The 24,503-nt window shown below is 42.8% G+C and overlaps 1 protein-coding gene across 1 annotated transcript in view; it reads left to right on the forward strand.

The window, feature by feature from the left end:
• The window catches only part of SLC9A3 (solute carrier family 9 member A3), a gene marked incomplete at its 3' end in the record, with an annotated part of 104,392 nt that overhangs the window by 15,324 nt on the left and 64,565 nt on the right, over nucleotides 1–24,503 (forward strand). The gene's annotated exons all lie outside the window — the stretch shown is intronic.

Consider the following 24,503-nt stretch of genomic DNA (forward strand, 5'->3'; position numbering starts at 1 on the left):
GTGGAAATTGTGGTGATTTGGTTGTGTACTTTTTGATATTTTTATTGTTTATGCCTACTTTTGTGATGTTTGTAGTTATATAGCTTTTTGCATACACACCTTGAGCATGGTTTGACTTTGGAAAGGCGCACACAAATAAAATGATTGATTGCAAGGTCTGGGTCTGGAAGCTAATTGGTAGCAAAGCAATTGAATTAGGATTGGTGTGATGTGCTCAGACCATTTCTCCAGGGCGAGCAACTGAGTTCTGCACCGGCTGCAGCTTTCAAACTGTCTTTAAAGATAGTCCCATCTCTCTATATCCAGGATGGATATCTGTATCTATGGAATAGCATCTGAGTATTTTTGCACTCTGAAAAATCAGGTACCAGAACTGTGGAACTGTTTAGAATATCTGATCACCACGTTCTCCAGGCAGTAGTCAAGGCAGATCAAATCTTTACTCCTCACAGCCTCAGACATGAGTCACTTTCTCTGCCCTTCTTCAGCATCAATAAAATAGAAGAGACATGGCAAGTTCTGAGTGCAGAAATGGTAAGAAGCTCTTTAATGAGGAAATATAGATGTGATCTCATCCGAAAGGTGTTATATGCGGATCAACTTCTAACCACATAAACTAGTTGGAAAGCTTTATCACTGCTATTCAGGACTATGTAATTGCTACCAATAACTATCTAAACATATAGAACAAAGGTCAAATGTGCAGAGACTTAAATAGAGAGAGGCCTTAACTACATCTGATCCACGTGTTTTTCCTCCTTGCTTTTTTAAAAAGCATTTGCAGAGGCTGCAGCCTTGCTCAGCAGACTGATGAGTATGGAGGCGGGGGGGGGGGTTGCGTAACTCTTCTGCTGTTTTTTCTGCTTTAAACCCACCCAGACATAGGGGGCGGGGAGATTTTGAACAACAGCAAAAAGATCAGAGGTGAAAGGGTTAAGCAGCCTGCTGTCGTCCTCATGTCAAGAACTAGCCTCCTCAACTGCTTTGGATTAAAATCAGGAAAATGCAAGAGAACAGAGTGTGACATATAGTTTGGGCCTCTAAAACAGCAGAATTTCTAATCCGGCGTTGCCATCCTTTTTTGGCTTGCGTAGTGCTTCGAGAAACAATAGAGATGAAAGGGAAAGTGGGAAAGAGTGTAATTGTCACAACTTCCTGCTTTGACTCTATGTACTTTTCAAGGGAGAGAAAGGTGAGCCCTCTCACTTCCTCATGACCAAGACACCTGGGGAAGAGCTCTGTGGAGCCACCGTGCTGAAGGCCCCGTCTCACCAAATATATACTAAGTTTGAGTTCATTCATAGATCCAAAAATTAGAAAGAATCCATAGCTCTCCACCTCCCCCCCCCCATTATTAGGCCGGTTAATTCATGTGCACTTCAAAAAAAGGATAGGTGAAGAGAGGTCTGCTCCATTAACATCTGTGAGCTGTTGGGTTTTGTTTTTTAAAAGGGATACAGTTGTTAAAATGCTGTTGTTTCTGAACCCATTTGGTTTCTGTCAGAATTTTTTAATGATGTTTTAATTATTTTCATTGCTTTGAGGACCGTGTGATGGGAAAGCCATGTATAAATTTAAATATAAGTAAAAGTATTTACTGGTTATTATTAACTCTGAGGTCTAATTTAAAGTGTCTTAACTTGTCATTGGCCTTTTTATCTCCGCTAGCTTTCTGGTTCAGTACTTTGACCCTCTTCCTACATGGGAATAGTACAGGGGGCCACCATTTTAGGCACATCCAACTGACATGTGATCACTGACGCACAGGTACTTTTGGACCTGGAAGAAGGCAGGATGGGGGCAGAATGGGGCGGGGAGCTGGGGGGGTGACAGGGCAGGGTGCGCTTATATGCAGTCCACCAATGTGTGCAAGGGCCAGGAATGGATCCCGTGAGCAAAATGGTTGCTGCCTGTATACAAAAGAAAAAGCTGGATAATAGTAATGGAAGTAACTTTTATGGCTTTCCTGAGAAATATTTTAGCTGGAGTGGCTGGTTTTAGGGAAGCTCCTTTCTACATCTGTTATTTTGTATATCTTACATGCTCTCACAAAGCCTATGGCATCTCAAAAGCTTTTCTGTGGCCCATGTATTTGTTGAAAGCATCAACTTGTTGTTTTTAATAAAATTTCTTTTTAGTTTTGGCTGACCACAATGTTTTCTGGTGCTCCATCGCTGACTTGAAGTGATTCTATTATGTTTCTGCCTCTAAATTGGCAGCCATTTACTTTGCTTTTACATTCATTTTCAGATTGCTTTCGGGGCTTGTGGGAGCAATTGTGTCTTGTTTGGCACGTGGAAGTGCACATTCTTGCTCCTAAACCAGCGCTACACCGAAGTGCTGCTGTTTCTGTGTGTGCAATGCATATTCTTGTTTAGTTCCCTAAATATTCCAACAATGTGGGGTGTTTCTGGACTGTGCTAAAAGTGTGTTTGTACACTTCCTGGAAGCCTGCCCCTTTCCTGTCCACTTTTTAATATTTTTAATTTTTTTGCCATGTGCATAAAGCGGAATGTGCACAAGTTAAATGTCCATAAATTCTGGGTTTACTGTATTACGCCAGACAAATCCTGCACAGTAATCTCTGAACAGTTACGCAGGCAAGCATTTCCAGCTTACGTTAAATTTTCATATGAACGTCAGACTTTAATGTAGGAAGAAGTTCATAACCTTCCAGCCTTTAACACGAGTTTACAGAAGCATATCAGCAGATTCTGCACCTGAAATTGATGGTCTCTGCGTAAGCCAATGCTGCATGTAAGAATTGGCAATGTGTACCCAGCTCCTACAAAACATTTTACAAGTTCTTTATTGGTTTCTGAAACAAAAGCTCCATCACTTTACTGTGCTTTGGGTTGTTCCTGCCTATGCAAAGCCAACATTCATTTTATCTGTCTTATCACTGCAACTTCTGGGTAGGGTCATAGCTGTCAACTTTTCCCTTTTCTTGTGAGGAATCCTATTTGGAATAAGGGAATTTCCCTTTAAAAAAGGGAAATGTTGACAGCTATGGCTAGGATTAAGGCTGGCGCTTTTCTAAATTGGTTGCGCAGAATTTCATTAGTTTAAAATAGTATATTGGACTCAGGCTGCTCATCTGAAGGTCTGTACTATTGTCTGGAACTAGGGCTGCCAACTTATTTTCTGGCAAGATCCTCCTGTGCCTTTATTAGCTTCAAGGCAAGCAGAAATTAAACAGCTGGATGTTTTCCTAATGTGGAGAACTTTGCTTTTCTCTTCTGCTACTGTTACAGAGTGCAGGAGCCCTGCTAGAAAAAAGGACTGCCATCTTTTTTTGTAATATGATTACGAGAGAACTTCCTTCACAGATATGAACATACAGCCTAGGTATGGAAATAGGTGTTCTCCTTGCTTATAAGACTTGAGCCTTGTTTGAATTCCTGAAATGAATAAATTATTATGATCCCTGAACTAGAGAGATTGTTGATTATTTTAACAAGTTGCTCTGAGGAATGGAGGGAACTTTGACACTTCTTCCGATTTTTGATCTATTCCAACTATGAGCCCTTAAAGATAACTGTCTTAAAAGGTCAAAATGCCCACACACCTTTCAAACAACCAGTGTTGTCAACAGTACACTGACTCTCTTGCAGTTTCCATTAGGGAATGCCTGTATCTGAACTCTTCTTTTGTGTTCTATGCAGACAAGCTGTTGTCATCTACCCAAGTAAGGATGAGGTGTTTACCGAAAGATTAGGGGGCAATTTCTGTTTTTAAAAAAATTCTTGCACTGATCCATTGAAATGTTTTTAATATCCCAGAAAGTATTGCCAATGGATTTTCCCATTGGTAGAGCAGCAGCAGGGAGAAGGCAGATCTGTCTACAGATGGGATCATTAAGATTGCTCTATAATGTGTGTGGGTTCTTCAAGGACAGAAATTTTTTACTACTTTGCTTTAAAAAAAACCAATAATAACAACAGTTATGCACCGTTAGAGTGGGATACCCAAATAAATATATATAGGGCTGCATTTTTTGGTCACCTATATGTTCTTTAAATGAGTTTCGGTGTTAAAATAAGCATGTGATCGGAGCAGTAGCAGTCTTCAGCCTCAATCTCCTCTATGAGGCTCACATTTCATTCCCTGCCCCTCTGCCTCACACCTGCCCATGCCCTTCTTTCTTCCCTCCATCGTCTGTGTAGGTGCTCCTCACACTGTTTATCTGATACAAACAGGCATGTTCACTCTTGGAGCTCAGCAGGCAGGATCTCACTGCCCCTTCATATCCTGCACAATGACATTTTCACATGTTTCTGCAAAGCCTGAGGGTAAAAATCATGAGAAGATGCCTTTGTCCTGCCAAATTTCACATAACCAATGTTTCTTGTAGGTGTACCAATGTGTGCCGATAATTGGTATTGCACTGCAAAAGACCTTGATGAAGGATTAAATTTAATCAGGTGCAAACACACACACACACACACACACACACACACACACACACACACACACTGGCTCTCCCTACACAGGATTCATAAGATCTGTTCCTTGCATGATGTGGACACGATAAAGGGCTTATCCTCTCTTCCTCTTATCCCACTGATTTTCCTCCCCTGGGGAGACACTCTTTATCACTCAATCAGTGCAGATGGCAATTTGGGTTTTCCCAGGATTGCTATTTGTTCTAATCTGTCGCTAAAGAGCAGGTTTTCCCTTGGAAAGGAGCAGGGCAAGGGGGAAGCTGCTTGGATCTGTGCTTTCTAGGCCAAGCACAAGTGGAAGTGTGGATGAGTCCAAAGTCACTTCATGATGGCTTTATTGTGCAAATGAACTTGAGAGGGGGCTATAGTCTTGTCAGCACAATGTGGTACAATCATGGATCCCACAGCCTCTTAAATGATGTGGGAATTAGCGCATTTGGGGATTAAATTACATTTTCTTGAATTTACTTTCATAAGCATCCATAATTAGAAATGGTTCCTCTCTGGTTTTGCATTCTTTCCATCAGAAGCTCTAGTGGACCAGATTAGACAACAAGTGGGCCATTAGTTGTGTCTGCAAACCTTTGATCTGCCCACTCAACTGCAATTGAATGCTCAGGGATTGAGTATGTTCCCCTCTGGCCCTGATCATTCAGGGGATAATGTATTTTACAGGGCAGAAGTAAACTCTCCTTTGTGAAACTCAGTTTTGCCCTGATAATTTCACATGAGACCATAAAAATTTCATTGTCTTTTTCAAATGCAAACACTAGAGAACCTCAGGGGAGGAACATAATTCTTTCAGGGTAGTTTCTTGCTCCTGGTCTGCGGGCTATTATAAAATTCAATGCAGCAAATGTGGTGGTGGCTCCTGGGCATAGAAGGAGAGGTCAGTCTATGAGTGGCTAAATGAGGTAGTGTATCTCCAAATCCCAGTTACTGAGGGATAAACATCAGTTCTCAGCATGTCTTGCTTTTGAGCTTCCTGGAAGCATCCGATTGGTTCCTGTTGGAAGCAGACATTAGACTAATCAGTAGACAGGCCATTGGTATGATCTAGCAGGGCTGTTCTTATGTTCTTAGTTTTCTCAGAATTTCAGATTACTTTAGGGCTTATGTTAAGGAATGCCTTCATCTATATGCTCAACCCCTGAGTGCTTATTGGTGCACACTGCCATATACTGAGGGCGTGGGAAAATGCATTTTTATTACCGTACCATAGTCTTCCCCTAGAAAGGTCTGACTTTATCTAGTTTGATCAAATCTTAGGAAGACAGTAAAAATGGTTGTAGAGTTTGAAAACAGGTCAAATCTATGGTTACTAGCCATGATGGAGACGATTCTCTGCCTGCATGTTTGGAGACTAGGTGCTTCTGAATACAAGTTGCTGGAGGCCAGGGGAGGGGAGAGGCTCTTGGGTTCAGGTCTTGCTTTCAGGTTTTCCCACAGTCAACTGCTTGGCCACTGTGAGAACAGAATGCTGGACTAGATGAGCAATGGCTCATGCAGTTGGCTCTTCTTATGTCCTATTTGCAGTGGCGTAGCGTGGGGGGTGCAGGGGGTGCCAGCCGCACCAGGCGCAACATCTGGGGGGAGCCGCGCTTGCACTCGCAGCTCTCTGCCCCTACCTGGCTCACTCACTCTCTCTCACTGCAGTGCTGGCTGTGCGAATCCGATCCGAGCCGCTGGGTCGTCGCCCACTGTGGAGGGGGTGGGTGCCAGGCGTGCAGTGCGGAGAGAGAGCGAGGGACTATCTGGGGGAGGGACAGTGTAGTGGCCGCCCAGCGCAGCGCTGAGCATGGGAGAGAACCACACCAGACCAGACCAGGCAGCAGCAAGAAGAAGCTGGCAGCGGCGGCAGGTTAGGGGTTAGGGGGCGCAAATTACTTTCCTTGCCCCGGGTTAGGGGGAGCAAATTACTTGCCTTGCCCCGGGTGCTGACAACCCACGCTACGCCACTGCCTATTTGTCGGGGAACACTTCTGAGTAAAAGTCAGGGTTAAACAAAGCTCTTCAGTTAGAAAAGAAAGCCAGCAATTCATCACCCATTCATTAAATTGCTCTTTGGGTGTTGAAATTCGATTGGGGAACCTGCTCTGCCACAGATTTCATTTAATGTCCTTTTGCTAGTCAGTCTCTCCAATTTGACAGGACTGTTGAAAGCATTAAAAGGGGTAGCCCATTCAGGACGAGGAAGGTTTAAATATGAAATGTGTGTGCATGCATGATATCAGGCCCAGCACCCCTACCTGGCAAAATGAGGCAAATGCCGATGGCCTAGGGGCCCAGAGGACTTGATTTCAGGTGACAATGATTTCCCAGGACTAAATTGGCTTAAAACCAAATATTCCCATTTAGGTTGGGCTGTAAATGAGCTCACCAGCAGGTGACAAAACCAGAGAATATCTGACTTAGGTGGGAGCTCTGGCAACAGTCTTGAATATTTTTCCACCCAACAAAACTAGCCCTTGATTTAACCTAGAAGCCAAAATTAAAAGTTGAGTTGGGGAAAAGCTAGTCTTTGAGTGGTTGGTAAGTAGTTGGTTTGAATTCATTCCTCCTAGCTGTATGAATGGTTGGGAGTCCAAGACTCATTTTATCATTTTGTATCTTCATCTCAGCATACACCTGAGGCCCAGATCACATGCATACTTTCAAGCAATTTGCTGAAGAGTTGGAAATTGTCCAGTATTAATATAGAGCAGGCAGTTGCTTATTCTCAGTCATAAACTTGGCAATTTCTTTAAAGACAATCTCAGCAATCATAAAGGTGAGAAATGTGGGTATTTTGTTGTGTATTTAACATGAAAGCTGAAATTGCCTGTCACCTGCAAGCCAGATGCAACAGGGACAGTAATATTCTGAGGAACACCAGTTGCAGCAGTCAAGAATTTTGTGGTAGAGTGTGTGACAGATCCTTAAGGGCAAAGGGATCACTTTTAGACAGTTTCACTCCTACCTTTTCTTAGTTAGTAGTTTTAGTTTTGTCCAGGCACAAGTTAGGAAAGAGGTTCTGGTACATTTCTCTCTCCTTCACTGGGACATGTAAAAAGTGACACTTGAACACATGGTCTCCACTTTGAGTTTTGTACAAGTTGTCCGCTGCATACACAAAAATGTTGACCAGCATTCATATTGTCACAGTCCGGTTTATGGGCAGTCAAAGTCCTGGCAGAGGACGTTGGGACCGGGGGCAAGACGGCGGGGTGGGAGCAGGGATGGGAGTCCGGAAACCAGGAGTCCGGAAGCCAAGGGTCCAAGGTTCCAGGAAGCAAGGAGTCAAGAAGCCAAACGCAGCAAGGCAGGAAGCATGTTGCTGTGGCAAAGAGCCAAAGGGAAATGCTGACCTTATATCCCTTCCCGGCTCCTGCCACCAGGTGCTGTGAGTTACCAATCGGCCGCACCTGTGCAGCCGTGCCTTGCCTCTTCAGAACAAACTTAGGAAAGCCCCAGTCCTGCGAAGCCCTACCGGTCACAGGGCCTGGCTCCTGCACGCACTCCTGACACATATTGGCAGTCACCCTGTGATTGGATAAAACCTATTTAGTTAAGATAAAACTCTTGCAGACACCCAGTCATAGGAAAGATGTGCAATTGTTGTGAGCTTGATCACTACGAAATAGAGGCCAGGAATTTTTAATAAAAGAACCTTAATGGTCTTTAAAATAACTGGATACATTTTTTCCTGATTGCATGAGATCCAGCTTTCAGAGGGTGACACAACTCAGAGCTACTAGGAGAGAACAGAGAAACAGTTTGAAGACAGGTTACAGTTTGAGTTCACTGTGATTGACAGAGGACTTTCTGGTTGTACTTGGGTGGAACTGGGGCACAGCTTGGATAGGGTTGGCTCTACAGGACTAAGCAGTTTGACACTTACAGAAGTGTCAGAATTTGCCTCCATTCATATCCACATGTATAATTGTAAATGAAGCAAGGGATGCCATGAAACTCAACTTTTCACTTTTCTTGTGAGGAATCCTATTCGAAATAAGGGAATTTCCCTTAAAAAAGGGGAATCGTTGACAGCTATGCTCATGTGTCCTTTCATCCACAGGACAGTTGGAAGATAAACAGAAGGTGGGTGACCCCTCGATTTAACAATAATCACTGTGTTATCTATTAGTTTGTGTAAATCAGTTGTTTGGAATCCACGGCCCACAGTCTAACTTCACGCAGGTCTCTAAATAGTGGGCCTGGGTGTGAGGGAGACCACTGTGGAATCCTGAAAATGTCATCCACTTTTGACTCTGGCTCCACCCTCACATGAGATAAGGGGCACCCTACTGCATAAATAAATAATAGTACTGGAGGAACATGTCTCAGGACAAAGTTCCATAATTGTGATTTTCCAGTAGCTACTACCTAATTTCAGAGGGCATGGTGCATAGATAAGATGATCTCACATTCATAAGAGAGAATGTAGGCCTTTAGATGCCTCCATCCAAACAAGACACCTTTCTAGCCATTTCCAACACCAGCTGAGGATCAAATATTGCAATTTGCATCAAGCTGGATATTGCAACTTTTAGTATGCTATCTATTATGCTAGTCCATTGTCTCAAAAATAATTTCTTATGCAATTATTTTGAAGTTCAGCCTTATTCTTACTGCACAATTTCTTGAGTGAGCTTTTTTATTCATGTTACTATTAGCATTAACTCAGAAGCATCATTAGAATCATAGAATCATAGAGTTGGAAGAGACCACAAGGGCCATCGAGTCCAACCCCCTGCCAAGCAGGAAACACCATCAGAGCACTCCTGACATATGGTTGTCAAGCCTCTGCTTAAAGACCTCCAAAGTAGGAGACTCCACCACACTCCTTGGCAGCAAATTCCACTGTCAAACAGCTCTTACTGTCAGGAAGTTCTTCCTAATGTTTAGGTGGAATCTTCTTTCTTGTAGTTTGGATCCATTGCTCCGTGTCCGCTTCTCTGAAGCAGCAGAAAACAACCTTTCTCCCTCCTCTATGTGACATCCTTTTATATATTTGAACATGGCTATCATATCACCCCTTAACCTCCTCTTCTCCAGGCTAAACATGCCCAGCTCCCTTAGCCGTTCCTCATAAGAGAGAAGAGACAGCCTATAAAATGGTGCCTTGCATTACTTAATGACAGATTGGTTATTATCATAGGGCCACCATGTAAATAATCATTAGCAGGGGAAATCAATAACTATTGAAACAAGAAAATCCAGTAAGTGCCAAGCATAATATATCACAGCAGGATGTTGAGCCAAGTGAAATGTGTGTCATGTGTACAATGTTAGGTAGATACTGGGGAATGTCCACAGTCTTGAGCGTTGTCATACAACAGAAGCAGGCCTCAGAGTACAATGTACCTTTACGCTGTGCTACCGTAAAGCTTTGGAGAAACAGTTGACGACAACCAGAGACCCTACCTAGTGGTTACATGCTTACCATGGTAAGCTATTACTTGGTAAAGTTTGTATGTGATTACTGCTTTCTGGCATGTTTTTATCACACATCTGCCTCTGACATCTGGCAAAATTAAGGATTGGTGATGGTGCCAAAATTTAGAACAGAAGGTTTTGGAAACTGAACTTCTCCAGTTTGAGAACATAGTGTACTATCACACACTGGGTCCACACACTATGTTTTCTGGGTTCACCTTGCTATACTCCTGCCACTGAAGAGTGACACGCTCCCTGCCCATTCCCCCAGGAAAAGGGAAGACAACGCAAGACGTCTAGCACCAAGGTGAAGGAAGCAGAATACGTCTCTCCCCCTGCCCCTCCTTTACAGCAGTGCCAGTCTATGAGGGAGGTATGGCATAGGAAAGGTGGTCAGCTTAATCAGATGCATATGGCTCACCACTTTACATCTAATTTGACCATTTAAAGCTGCAAAACAAGTTGTAAAATTTTGGCCTCCTCAAGAAAGAGGGGAATAAGCTTTGCTAAACTACCCAGCTTCACAAGTAACATAATGTACTGTTTGTTATATTTTCTCACGGCTTCTAGAAGATACTGTTCTTGAGTTAAAGGTTACCACAGAATATTGAAGGCTGATTGTTTCTTCCCCAACAGTGTTCTTCTTTGGTGTTTTATGCCTTGAATTTATATTTTTATTGATCAGAGTGAAGTGTATTTGCACAGCAATAGTACAAAGTGTACAGCTGAAGTTTGACAGTGGGTGACTGTATATTAGGTGAAAGACTTTTGCCTTTCCTGCTGAGCCACCAGCTGACGGATTCTGTTAGGATTTAGCCATGGATGTATCCAGCTGTAGGAACTACTGGATTCTCTCTGATTCCTGATTATTAATTGGCAATAATAATAAAAAACCTATCTGAGTAGTATTGCTCTGCATACTCCTAGTATAATTCAATACCTGTTGGTTTATTTGTGTGGATATTCTTTATCTGAAAATGTGTGGTCTGATCTGAGAATGAATCCAACATAGTTGACACAGCAATTCCCACATTACTTTCTCTGGCACCAGCTGATCCTGTCCTCAGCTGCCCAGCTGCTCTCCTACTAATGACAATGTTTTGTCCAGGCAAATGCAGGGAAAGTATAAATAAGATGCTAGCCTTCTTAGAAAGTGAGCCCTTTTTAGCACTCTAGTCCTTTTAGAAAGTTGGAAATTATGATTACAATTGTTGCTGTTGTTGTTTATATACCAACTTTTGTCCAAGGATTTAAAGGTGATGTATATGGTTCTCCCATTCAACATTTTACCCTCACAACACCGTCTGTGAGGTGGGTTAGATGGTGATCAGTCTATGGTCATCCAGTGAAATTCATGGTTTGGTGGGGAGTTAAACCCTGATTTCCCAGGTCCCAATATAACATTTTAACCACTATATCACACTGGTTCATGGGCTGCATATGATGAGTGGGCACATGCCAGGGTATTTTGGAGAGTTGGTTAGAGGACAGGACTTAAGGCAGAGCAAGTAGAGTGAAAGAGAAAAGGCTCCATGGACTACAGAGAGTCCTGTCTCATTGAGAGTGAGTTCATTGAGAGTGTCAACCAGCATACAGCTAAGTAGAGGTGATCCAGTTGACATAGTGTAGTTGGATTTTCAAAAAAGCTTTCAGTAATGTACCTTACAAAATATTTAGCAGTACATAGTATTAGCTTACTAAGTAAGCTTAGTAGTCATGGAATAAGAAGAGAGGTCCTCTTGTGGATCAGCCAACTGGTCCAGTGGCAGGAAGCAAGAGTAGGAATAAATGGATTGCTTTCTGAATGAAGCAATGTCAAAAGTGGAGTTCTCCAAGGATCCATTTTGGGACCTGTGCTTCTTAACTTGTTCCTAAATGATTAAGAGTTAGAGGTGACCAATCACCAAATTTACAGAATAAAAAAAATCCTTCCAGTAGCACCGTAGAGACCAACTAAGTTTATTATTGGTATGAGCTTAAATTGCTCAGTTCCTAAAACAAAGAAGGACCTCTCCAAACTGAATAAATGAGCAATCAAAATGGCAAAAGCAATTGAATGTAAAAAGATACTTGTTGGCACAAAAAATATTTATTTCAATACATACCCCTGGGCTCTGAACTGGCAGTCGCTGACCAGGACCAAAACCTTGGGGTCATAGTGGATAGCTCAATGAAGATATCAACCCCAGTGTGTGGCAGCTGTGAAAAAGGAATTTTCCATGGGATCATTAGGAAAGGAATTGAAAACAAAACTCCTAGTATCTTAGCAATATTATACAAATCTATGCTACAGCTGCATTTGGAATACTGTATACAGTTCCGGTTCCCTCTCCTCAAAAAAGGATATTGTAGAGTTGGGAAAGCTTCAGAAAAGGGTTGTCAAAACGATCCGGCTCAGCTGACTGACTGACAGCAATGACTCTCCAGAGAAGAAATATTACAGCGTTTGGGACTTTTTGGTTTAGAGAAAAGGGTTGTAAGAGGTGATATGATAGAAGCTTGTAAAAATATGCCTGGCATGGAGAAAGTGGATAGAGAGAAGTTTTTCTCCCTCTCTCGTAACACGAAAACTCATGGACAGCCAACAAAACTGCATGCTGGAAAATTCAGGACAGGTTAAAAAAAGTACTTCTTAGCGGAGTTCATAATTAAATTTTGGAACTTGCTCCCCTAGCAGACAATGATGGCCACCAACCTGGATGGCTTTTGAAGAGGACTAGACAAATTCATTGAGGAAAAGGCTATCTGTGGCAACTAGCCATAATAGTTATGTTCTACCCAGAGGCGTAGGAAGGCCAGGTGGTACCCGGTGAAGAAAATTTCTTGTCACCCCCCCCCCAACGATTGTTTTTTTTGGCCTGCAAAAATGGTTTTACGTTATTTCATATTTTCTTACAAAGGAATGTGGATTCTGGGCCTGTGATAACAAGGAGGTGACTGTGGACAGATACTTAAATCTACAAGATGGATTGTGTTTTGGCTTGTGTTATTTAATTTATGTTTATTGTTTATTTATTTAATAAAAATTATTTTAAAAAACCTGCAAAGTGGTTTACCAAAAAAAACCCACAAAAAAACCACAGCAGTAAAATCAAGAAAAATTAACAATCCTACTTTAAAACATACAAAAGCTAAAATATTAAGAGTAAAATTACTTCGACTTCCTAAGCATCTAGGTATGCTTGCCTGAAGAAGAATGCTTTTAGCAGGTGCCCAAAAAGAGTCTAGCAAAGGCACGTGCTTTGTTGCAATAGGCGCGGAGTTCCAAAGTGCAGGTGCTGTCACAGTAAACAATGCAGTACGGATATTATGTGTATATCTTGACCCTGCTCCACTGAATTGAAATTTCAGCCTTCACGACATAGAAAAATGGCCAAGTAAGCAGCTATTTTTGTGGAGGAGGGTCAGGATATTAACTGATATGCATGAAATTTCATATATAGCTATATAATCCCTAGTGTAGTAAGGTAAGACCTTTGGAGCGGGCATTTTTTTAAAAGTTTTTTTTTAACTGCCCTAGTATGGCAGCAATTATTCCTTGATAATTTGTCACCCCCTCCATGATGACACCTGGGGCGGTTCGCCCCCCCTTCCTACGCCCCTGGTTCTACCTTGACTGTGAGAGGCATACCTGTTGCTGTGAATTGCAGGTGGACAGAGTACTGTTGGGAACTACAGTGTTCACCTCATAAAGATGCAATTCTCAGCACCCTTAACAAATTATAGCTCACGCCATTTTCTCTGCAACAGCTTCCTTCTCCTGCAGCTTTTACCATTCTTGGCAGAGCAGCACACTCTGAAAACTTCCACAAAACAATAACCGCAAGATCACAGTTAGGTTGCTTCTGTGTGTGTCATCAGCTGCTTCCGGAAAAACAATCCCTTAGGAGTCAACATTTTGCCTCTATTGCCCTTTGATGAACTCTCTCCCCCTTGGTAGCTAAACGTGAACTCTGCTACTTTCTTCTTCAAATTACTTTATTGCGTAATGGTAGCTGGCTGTTCTTCAAAAGCTGTGGAAAGGTGCAAAGGGGATTAAACTGCTCTACCAATTTCCTGGGTTTGTGAAATGTCTGCTGTTCACTGTCTCTAAGTGGATGCACACACATTTATTAACTTGGAAACGTCAATATCAACTCATGGCAAATGGCCTGGCATAATCATTATTTTATGTCAGTGTTTTTTCAAGCTGTATCCCCAGGAACCTGGGGCTGGTTGCTGAGAGTATCAGTAATGATGGACAAGCTTCCCTTGAAGTCAGCTGGACCACCACTGCTGATCTTTCCTGACAGTGCCGGAGTGTTGGGTGAATTCTGAGCCATTATCTCAGTGGCACATGGGTCATCAGTCAGGGCCAATAGGCCTGACCAGTGGCCTGCATAAACAGGGTGTGGGTCTCACTAGAACACACTCTGGAGTCTTCTGTGACTCTGTGAGAGATAAGCAGGGTCTCCTGGCAGACAAGTCCATGTGGAAAGGATTCCCTAGAGGCAGAAAGTATGAAAAGAATGGCCTAACACCGCGTCAGGCCACTGGTCCATGCAGCTCAGCGCTATATACACTGACTGGCAGTAGGGTTGTTTAGGGTTTCAGACAAGGGGACATGCTCAGCTCTACTTGGAGATGCCAGGGATTGAAATTGGGAGTATCTGCATACAGAGCAGATGTTGTACCACTAAACTGTGGTCAAGAGGACGATGTTGCTCACTTAAGAATCCACTGGTACAAGAATATTCTCCCTCCAGTCCATCAGTATCCAATGGGCAACCTGGGTGAGTGGAGTCCAACCAGGACCTGAAGGTACTTCACTGAGAAGTTCCATGAGAAGCTGCCTGGGGTGGTTCACCACGCAAGCCAGATGTGCACAGATGCAGCAGTTCCTGACATTATGTACACCTGGTAATTTTATTCATACCAGCTCAACTGCTTATCGTTTTTTTATCATATTTGTATTCTTCTGACAAGCACCGGACACAAAATATGGGGTTATCCCATTTTATCTCAACCAGCTTGCATGGCAGTGTTAGGTGGATGTCCTGTGGGACCCCTCTTGATTTAAATTCTGCCCCACCCTCCAAGATGTCACTTCTTGCTTGCAGTCATAAATCAGACGGAGAAAGAATCTGTAAAAAAATAAAATTGCAATGTTGGAGAATTATGGTAAAGAAAGCAAATTGCTCTTCAAAATGACTTCAGTTAAATCAAGAAAGACACAAATATATGAAAACAAGCCTACCAACCACGGTTATAAGTGAACTGGTTTAAACCAATAATTCCAAGGTTAAAATATCCCTGCAAACATCCTGTTCGGAATTAGTAACCAGTAATAAAGAGAGGTTAAAATAACAAGGTGCTTAACTCAAGTCAAGCACCTCAAGTCAAAACATAGGTTTTGATCAACCCGACCAAGGTTGTCCATAATTACCAGAGTTATCGCATGTTGGTGCTGCCTCAGAATGATAGTTTTGTTTGGATTTGGAAGTTGCTGTTCAAACTTTTTCAAACTATTGCACTGTTCAGACTTTTTGGCTAAAACCTGTAAATTAAATATTTGAAATTTTGAATATCATCATATTAACACAGAATAAGTCAAAACTGGTTTCACCTCACAGCTGTGAAGTGTGAACTGTGAACTGTAAACCATCAACACCTGAGGTCCAAAAAAGGATTTAAATGTCTTAGAATCAATTTGATGATAGTCTGTTTACAATTATATTCTGCAATTGACCAATTTTGTAGGCTTGCAGCAGTCAGATATGTTAACAGCACAGGCAGAGCTTCACTCTGTAGTTAAGCTCACCCTGGAGGTTGGTAAATCAGTGGAGTCAAACTACACATAAAGGAATCAAACTATATTTTGCTGGGTGTCCCAGCCCTTACGGTGGCCGGCCCTGCTTCCACCAAGACACTGCTGCACAGCTGAAGCTGTCAATGTGTGACAGTGGCCACATCCTGGCAAACAGCTGTGATTGGCTGGCTAAACTAGGTGAGGGTAGCTGATGGGTCTCAAACCCTCAATGAGTTAGGGACTTCCCCTGCATGCAAAGACAGCCTCCAGCAGATTGAGTGGACGAGACCAATAGTGGGTCCAACAGTCAAGAAGGAGGTTTTTGCTTGTGCTGTAGAGGGAAGTGAGGGGCAGGTGGGGCTCATCCACCTGGGAAGGTAGCCCATCTGAGAGATGGAAATCTCTGATCTGAAACCTCCACTGCCTTATGGCTATACACAGTTTTGGAGAAGACTTCAGGAGTAAACCCTGAGGATTGATCTCTACCTGCTTCCTTGTGGGACAACTTTGGGAGAAGAAAAGGCCAAGGAGTAAACCCTACACAAATCAGAGTGGAATCCCTAAGGCAGTTGGATGGTGCCTTGTATGCCTCCTTCTGACAACTCTTGCAGCCAAGCTGGTGCCAAGTGTGTGCCCTGCAAGAAGATGCTTGCTGAACTGAGAAGGGCAAAGAGTGATGCCCAGTGGATTGCCAGATGATGTGCCAGTGGCTACTGTCTAAAGCAATGACAGAACATTCAGTCCGAATCTCCCTGCTGAGTTCTGTGGGGAAAGCCTTTGCCTGTGTAGTTCTCAACATGTTACAGTCACTTGCTAACCAGGTCCATCCCGAGTCACAATGTGGCTTTAGAGCTCAGAGGTCAACAGTCAACATGATTTTCTCACTGCACCAGCTGCAAGAGCAATGCCAAGAGCAGAGACACCCCTTGTACATCATCTTCATGCACCTGATAAAGGCCTTTGACCTCATCAGCCAAAAAAGACTCTTCACACTGCTTAACAAGATAGGATGTCCTCCTAAACTCCACAAGATTATCATTTCTGAAGGCATCTGAAGGCAGCCCTGTTTAGGGAAGCTTTTAATGTCTGACGGAGTACTGTATTTTAATATTTTGTTGGAAGCCACCCAGAGTGGCTGGGGAAACCCAGCCAGATGGCCAGGGTTTGTTTGTTTGTTATATCCTTTCATGAGAACACGCACAGCACTGTCAAGTATGACGGTTCATCCTTGGATGCCTTCCCTCTAAAGAGCAGTGTGAAACACGCCTGTGTCCTCACCCCAGCTCTCTTGGGCATATTCTTCTCCCTGTTGCCCTTCTATGCCTTCAGCTTGACTGAAGAAGGAGCAACAGGGGTCTGTTCAACTTGGCACGTCTCGATGCCAAGACAAAAGTGTGTCGGGTTCTCTTCCAAGAGATGTTTGCAGGTGATGCAGCCTTGACAGCTCACTCTGAGGAAGCTCTACAGAAACTCATCAACCATTTTGCTCAAGCCTGTGTGGAGTTTTGCCTTACCATCCTCCTGAAGAAAACCAACATCCTAAGTCAGGACATCACCAGCACTCCATGCATGAGCATTGGTGATCACACACATGAGGTGGTAGACAATTTTGTCTGCCTGGGTTCCACCATAACCAGCAATCTCTCCATTGATGCTGAGCTGGACAAGTGTATTGGCAAGGCAGCTACAGCAATGGCTCGCCTCTGCAAAGGGGTATGAGAGAATGTGATGCTAACAACCAATACCAAGATGAAGGTCTACTAGGCTTGTGTGCTGAGCGCACTGCTTTATGTAAATAAGTTGTGCGCACCTTACAGCCATCAGGAGCAACGCCTCAATGCCTTTTGTATGCACTGCACCAGGAAGATTTTGGGCATCACATGGCAGGACAGAATCTCAAACAAAGATGTGTTGTCCCAAGCCCACATTCCCAGCATAAGAAAATGGTGCAAGGCTTCACCCATTATAGGGCTGCTTTTATTTTTCTACATCCCTAGTTTAATGGTGAATTCAGCTCCTGGTATGAGAAGTTCCTGGGTGGTCTCTTGGTGGTAATAAATATCTGCAATTGATGACATGGTGATGATGCATAGTTGCACAGAAGGAATAGGAAAGGCTACAGGAGAGGATTTTCCATATGAAAACCGTTCACATCTCTCTTCCAGATATGATAGGATTTGGAAAGTCAGCTGACAGTAGGAGGCTAAATGGATCATTGGTGTGGCTCTGTATAAGGCAACTTTGTTTATTCATCTTATGGAAAGATGAACTCCAGCTGGGAAGTGCAACTGGTAGGACTGAGAGGACAAAGAAGAACCTGTATCTTTCAAGATTAAAATCAGTGATGTAATTTCGCTACCAAAAAATAACAGGTGAGTTGCTTTTTACAAATGTTAGCCAAGGCACAGGTGAAAAATGTATTTAGGAAGGAGAATGAAAATGGAAAAAAGTTCCATCCCATATAAAAAATTACAAATAATCTCCAGTTAACATCCTCAGTTCTTTGGTCTGAATATAGAAGAGTTCTAAGTATGAAAGGGATGAAATCTTGAAACCTCCTCCTGGCAAATTCTGTAAACATTTCTAACAATTCAGTAATGGGCTATTGATGCTGACTGACTGGGTTCCTTAAGGCTGTTTTCTCACTTTCACTGGGGCACCAGAGAAAACTACATATTAAGAGGGGTTTGCCTCCTCCAGGATAGAAGGGTAATAAAATGCCAAAACAATGTTATCTGAGTGAACTATTGATGCACGAGACTTGTCTGCACCTCCAGCTCATTCCTGCAGAAAGGAATTTCTCTCCAGGTCTGATTGGCTGGCTCAGGGGAATGAATGATATGGCTCCACTTGTATGTGGCAGCCCTCTGTGTGTGCTCCACCAGGAATTTTTGGCATGGTATGCCAGTCTTTTTCATATTACTTTTAGAACATCTGCTGAATTTTCTTTTTCTTTTGGAAATTGTATTAATTTTGGAACACATATAATGCCAATGCTCTGGGTTAGAATTGCTAGTCTTGAGTGTGAGAGGACCATGTATCATAGTACAGGGGTTTGCCCCTCTCAGTCACAAAGCCATACGCAGTTCAACAACAGACCAGCGCTTTGGGCAATGGCTCTACTGTCTCTTATCTTGTTTATAACCTGGCAGCTGAATTCTGCACTAGCTGCAGCTTCTAAGTGGAATGATAATCCTAATTGTTTAGTACCTATAGAAAGGTTATATGAGGGAATATGGAGTGGCTTATTTGTGTACAGTGAAGAGGAAGTGAAACACAATACATCCTGCTACAAATACTGGATGTCTGGAAGATTACTCTGCTTGGCTAATCAAAATTAGATTAGATTGCCTTCAGCAATTGAAGTGGACCTTGAAACTATGACCTGGGCTATTTCATGAACTTTGCCACTTCAGGATGTCACATATGGTGGGGGTGGGTTGGTAAAGAGTTATGGAAAGTGAATATTTCCCTCTACTCTCCCCCATTTCTCCATTTTAAAGTATCTTTGGTTTATGATTGACAATTGTTGAGCAAAAGATTCCTGCCTTGCAGGGGGTTGGACTAGATGACCCTTGGGGTCCCTTTCAACTCTACAGTCATATGATTCTATGATAATGCAAGTGCATGTGTAAACCTACCCAAAGAACACTAGTCAGGTGGAGAGAAACTAAGTCCTGTTCCTGACTCTGAACTACCGAAAAGTTACAAAATAAAAATGGCCTTTCTGTTACTTTAACCTGCATGGTTACCTATCTTTCTTCCTCTTATTTTGCTAGTTCTGTTTTCCTGTTATTTTAAATTCAGCTGAAAGATTCAGAAGTTCAGAAATCACCAAGAGGAATCTAGTTTAGGAGATGGCCTGCTTCAGCTGAAGAGCTCAGAAGCCTGGAAAAACTGTTGAATAATTTGTTAGGGCTTTCCTTATATGTAGAGCAGCCATTTATGCGCTGTCATAAGAAGAGGGTCTGCACCACTGGAAAAAAAGAGAATGAAACGGCATGACAATTTGCACACATATTTATATGACCATTTATAAATATTTTTGCTCTATAAGACTCACTTTTTCCCTCCTAAAAAGTAAGGGGAGATGTGTGTGCATCTTATGGAGCGAATGCAAGCTGCACAGCTATCCCAGAAGCCGGAACAGCGAGAGGGATTGCTGCTTTCACTGCGCAGCGATCCCTCTTGCTGTTCTGGCTTCTGAGATTCAGAATATTTATTTTCTTGTTTTCCTCCTCCAAAAACTAGGTGCGTCTTGTGGTCTGGTGCGTCTTATAGAGTGAAAAATACAGTAATTACTAGAATTTAAAAGTTCACATAATGAATCTGGTTAATTATTCATAAAGTTTACCCCAAATAAATTAATGTGCCTCCCACCTATATCACCCAAATGAAATATTCCATTAATTTACCCAATAAAACAATTAAATGTCGCACTCCAGTGTTCCAGATCTTGCTCCAAAATCCAAGTTCCTTCCATTAGTTTCCCTCAATATTACATCCATTTCCTCACCTAAAATCAATTAAGAATGAATAGTGGTAGCAGTACATGAGTCCTGTCAGGTGGGAATTCTTATTATGAGAGAAAACGCCTAGTGGTGGTTTTTAACTTCTTGCCTTTAACTTCACTGAGCTTGCACTGGCTTGCAGCGATGCCTCACACCTTTGCACCTGGGTATGACACCTGATAGCAAAATGCCCTATTTTTGAACCCTTCCTGCACTGCACTCTTCTACCTGGGCAAACCCTTCCAAGGTCAATAACTTTTCTACATCTTGTGCATGCTGTCTGAAGGACGGGGGCTTTTTGCTGCAGACTGGTTTTTTTTTAATGGGCAAAAAAAATCTTAATTTCACATGCACTGGCAATGATGGACCAGGAGCGAAGTCTGGGGTTCATAGTGAATGGCTTGCTGAAAATAGTTGGAGAAACAGAATGTGTTTGGGGACCCTGCTGTTCAAATGAGATCCTGTGGACATGGTTTTAAGACTGGATGCCCAGCCACACAGCATACAAACACGCCACAAAATCCCCATTCATACAAGGTGAAAATGAAGCTGAAAGGAGTGAAGGAAATAACTAAAGAAATAATGGTGGCATCTGTACCAATGGTAAATGCTTCAAAGAGAAGTTCATTTCTCACCAAGATGAAATAGAGTCCATGGGACAAGTGATCACAAAACATGAAGTAAAGCTATCTTATTCCATGGATTCTTAAGATCCACAGAGGAAGCTGGTAGAGTATTGTGAAGTCAAGTCCAAACAGGCAATGTCTGGTCAACGTAAGCAAAGTCAACTTGTGACAGACTAAGCCTGGTCAATGTAGGCAAAGTCAAGTCACCGCAGGCCAACTTAGTTCAAAGCACGGAAAGCCTAGGAAAAGCAGGCAAAGTCAGGTCCAAAGCATCCTTCACCTCCAAGGGAACACCTCTGGATAAAGCTCTTCTTAGGTATAGGAGAAAGTTGTCTCAGCAGGGAGACTAAAGCCAACTGAAGCCTGATACACACTAACAAGAGATGTAGTGTTCTTGACCTCATCTCCATGAGGGAACTGGCTGGACCCTGACCTGATTTTGCCATCTTTGACCTAGAGAGATGCAAGTATTTGCAGGCGACTCCACCTCTGAGTCTTAAAGATAGCAGTAGGGCTGAGTCCTTTGACAGTGAGAACCTTTAGTAAGTTACTGGTGGTTCTCCCCTTAAGTAAGTGGCCTGAGCCTAGTCAGAATCATCCACCATGCACCATAAAGCATCGAGGAGTTAAGTTTCCTATGCTCACATCAATCTCCCTGCCTAGTAAACAATTCCCCTGCCTTTCCCTTCTCCTGTTTCTGGAGAGTCAATCTCAACATTTTGCTTCCTAAACTTCCAATTATTACAAAGACCCCCAGATGAGAAAGTCATAGCAGGGATTGTCCTCTGTTTGATGTTTAGGAAGCTGGAAGTTTAAGGAAATGATTTTAGAAGAAATGGGTTTATTGTTGTCATTGTTAGCTTGCCAAGACCAGTTTGCTTAAAATGTTAACACCACCTTGCAAAGTGAAAGCAAGCAACTTTGTCTTTGATAAAAGATAATATACACATGACTTCCAATTATTATTTTTAAGCGCCCATATAACTAAGAAAAGGTTAGCCTATTTTTGGCTTTTGAAGCCAAATATCGTTCCTGAAATTAAAAACAAAATTTGCTTAGATGTCCCGTATTTGAGATTTATGACTGTGCACTATTTTTATTCATTTTTTACTAAAAAGTAGTTTCTATGTTTTAAAAAACTGTACTTAATATACAGGCCAAGCATGCATACATACATTTAACTTGGAGCCAGTTTTATTTTTTTCAGTTTCAGGTTGAGTTTGAATTCCGACCCTGCTTGGCTCATGAAATGTGTACTTCCAAATCCACTTTCCTTTTCATCTTTGCTTCAGGCAGGCAGTTCATCTTAAAAAAAAGATCAGGGCCTTGGAAGTTAATCAAATCTATTAAACTATAAGTTTTCAAACTAGAAAAACTGCCTTGGGAACTTTGTGATGTAACCAGGGTCAGTCAATCAGTTGGTATGCACACACGGATTCTGCAATGGAAACTAGCAGGTTTCTCCTGAACTTGATCTTGCAAGGAAAACTGTATGTCCAACCAAAGCAGGGTCAGTGTGTTTCAACAGCAGCCTAACTGCTTTATTTGTGTTAATGTCTGGTTCTGAAAATGCTCTGTATTTACCCGAGGACAAAAATATCTGTGTGCCATTTCTGTCGTCCATCTTTGAGCTGACTGAAGTGCTGCTGGCAGGGCCTCATCCCAGGTTTGGGAAGACCTTGGTGCAAGGTGCCTTATGGACCCTTTCCTTGTGTGTTGATATATCTCCTCCTCATTGCGGTCCCTGCTGTCTTTTCATTTGTCCTCTCCCTTTGGGCCCAGTCCACACCGTGGGAGAGGAGAGGGCAAGGTGGATGGAAGCTCCTCCTCCTTGTTCCTCTCACTGTTCACTTGCTAAGTGAGGACAAGTGAACAGGCAGGAAGATCAAAGAGGGGTAGGGAAATTGGGGGTTGGCAGTGGGCCCAGTGCTGAGGCCTCAGCATTGCCTCCTGACACCTCCTGGTGATACTCCTGATACCTCCTCAGTTCACGGCCTTCTCAGAAGCACTGCTTAACTTGGTCTGTGCCACTTGGAGAGGGCTTGCTCAGGAAGCAAGGCAGCTGTGATGGACAGCAGAGGCTGGTGATGCAGTCCTTCAGAATTCCACCAGAGGGCTGGAGCCCCTCTCTGATTGGATACCAAGACAGCTAGTCAGAGGGGGGTGGAGCCAGCAATTTGGGAGGGAGAATAAAAGGAGCCATTTCCGAGGGAGTGGTTAGATAGGGCTTGATTTGAGATGGGAGATAGGGTTTGTCTGAGAGAGCCGGTTCAAAATTGAGTTTAACATCCAGCCAAGAGAAGTAGAAGGTGTAAGGATACCGTCCACTTTGGTCTCATTTCAGTCAGGAGAGGAGACAACTTCTAGAAAGCGAAGACTCCAAGACCAGTTAAGAGGGGTGTGGTGATCCCCTGTGTCTGTAATACTATTCAAAGTACCTCAGGAGTGTCGTTGATGTTGTTGTTTAGTCGTTTAGTCGTGTCCAACTCTTCGTGCCCCCATGGACCAGAGCACGCCAGGCACTTCTGTCTTCCACTGCCTCCCGCAGTCTGCTCAAACTCATGCTGGTAGCCTCAAGAACACTATCCAACCATCTCGTCCTCTGTCGTCTCCTTCTTCTTGTATGCTCCATCTTTCCCAACATCAGGGTCTTTTCCAGCGAGTCTTCTCTTCTGATGAGGTGGCCAAAGTATTGGAGCCTCAGCTTCACAATCTGTCCTTCCAGTGAGCACTCAGGGCTGATTTCCTTAAGAATGGATACGTTTGATCTTCTTGCAGTCCATGGGACTCTCAAGAGTCTCCTCCGGCACCATACTTCAAAAGCATCAATTCTTCGGTGATCAGCCTTCTTTATGGTCCAGCTTTCACTTCCATACATCACTACTGGGAAAACCATAGCTTTCACTATACGGACCTTTGTTGGCAAGGTGATGTCTCTACTTTTTAAGATGCTGTCTAGGTTTGTCATTGCTTTTCTCCCAAGAAGCAGGCGTCTTTTAATTTTGTGGCTGCTGTCACCATCTGCAGTGATCATGGAGCCCAATAAAGTAAAACCTCTCACTGCCTCCATTTCTTCCCCTTCTATTTGCCAGGAGGTGATGGGACCAGTTGCCATGATCTTTGTTTTTTTGATGTTGAGCTTCAGACCATATTTTGCGCTCTCCTCTTTCACCCTCATTAAAAGGTTCTTTAATTCCTCCTCACTTTCTGCCATCAAGGTTGTGTCATCTGCATATCTGAGGTTGTTGAGAATAGGGTAACTGACAGAAAGTTCCACCTTGTTTAAGAACCAAAGTATTAAGCTATAGCATCTATGCAACTAACTTAAGGAACTGAAGTGAAGTAATTCTGAGCATTTTCCATCTAGTCTGGACACCTGTAACAACTATCTGAAGTGTAATAACTGAACTTAAGTGACTGACATTTTAAAGAAGCTGTGCGTGACTAGTAGCCTGTAACATCCATTAGATTTAGGATAATTATTAATAGGTTAACTGTTTCCTGAAAGGACATTATCTCCTGACACATCCTTTGTTTTATCCACCTTGTTCTGTGAAATGAATCTATCTTATTTGTTCAACTTCTTCCTGAGTCTTCAAGTATTTAGAATCATAGAATCATAGAGTTGGAAGAGACCACAAGGGCCATCGAGTCCAACCCCCTGCCAAGCAGGAAACACCATATAGAATCATAGAAAGTATTTAAGATTTCCCTC

Source organism: Podarcis vaucheri (genome assembly GCF_965113315.1).
Source record: "Podarcis vaucheri genome assembly, chromosome: 13".
In the NCBI taxonomy this organism is placed as follows: Eukaryota; Metazoa; Chordata; class Lepidosauria; order Squamata; family Lacertidae; genus Podarcis; species Podarcis vaucheri.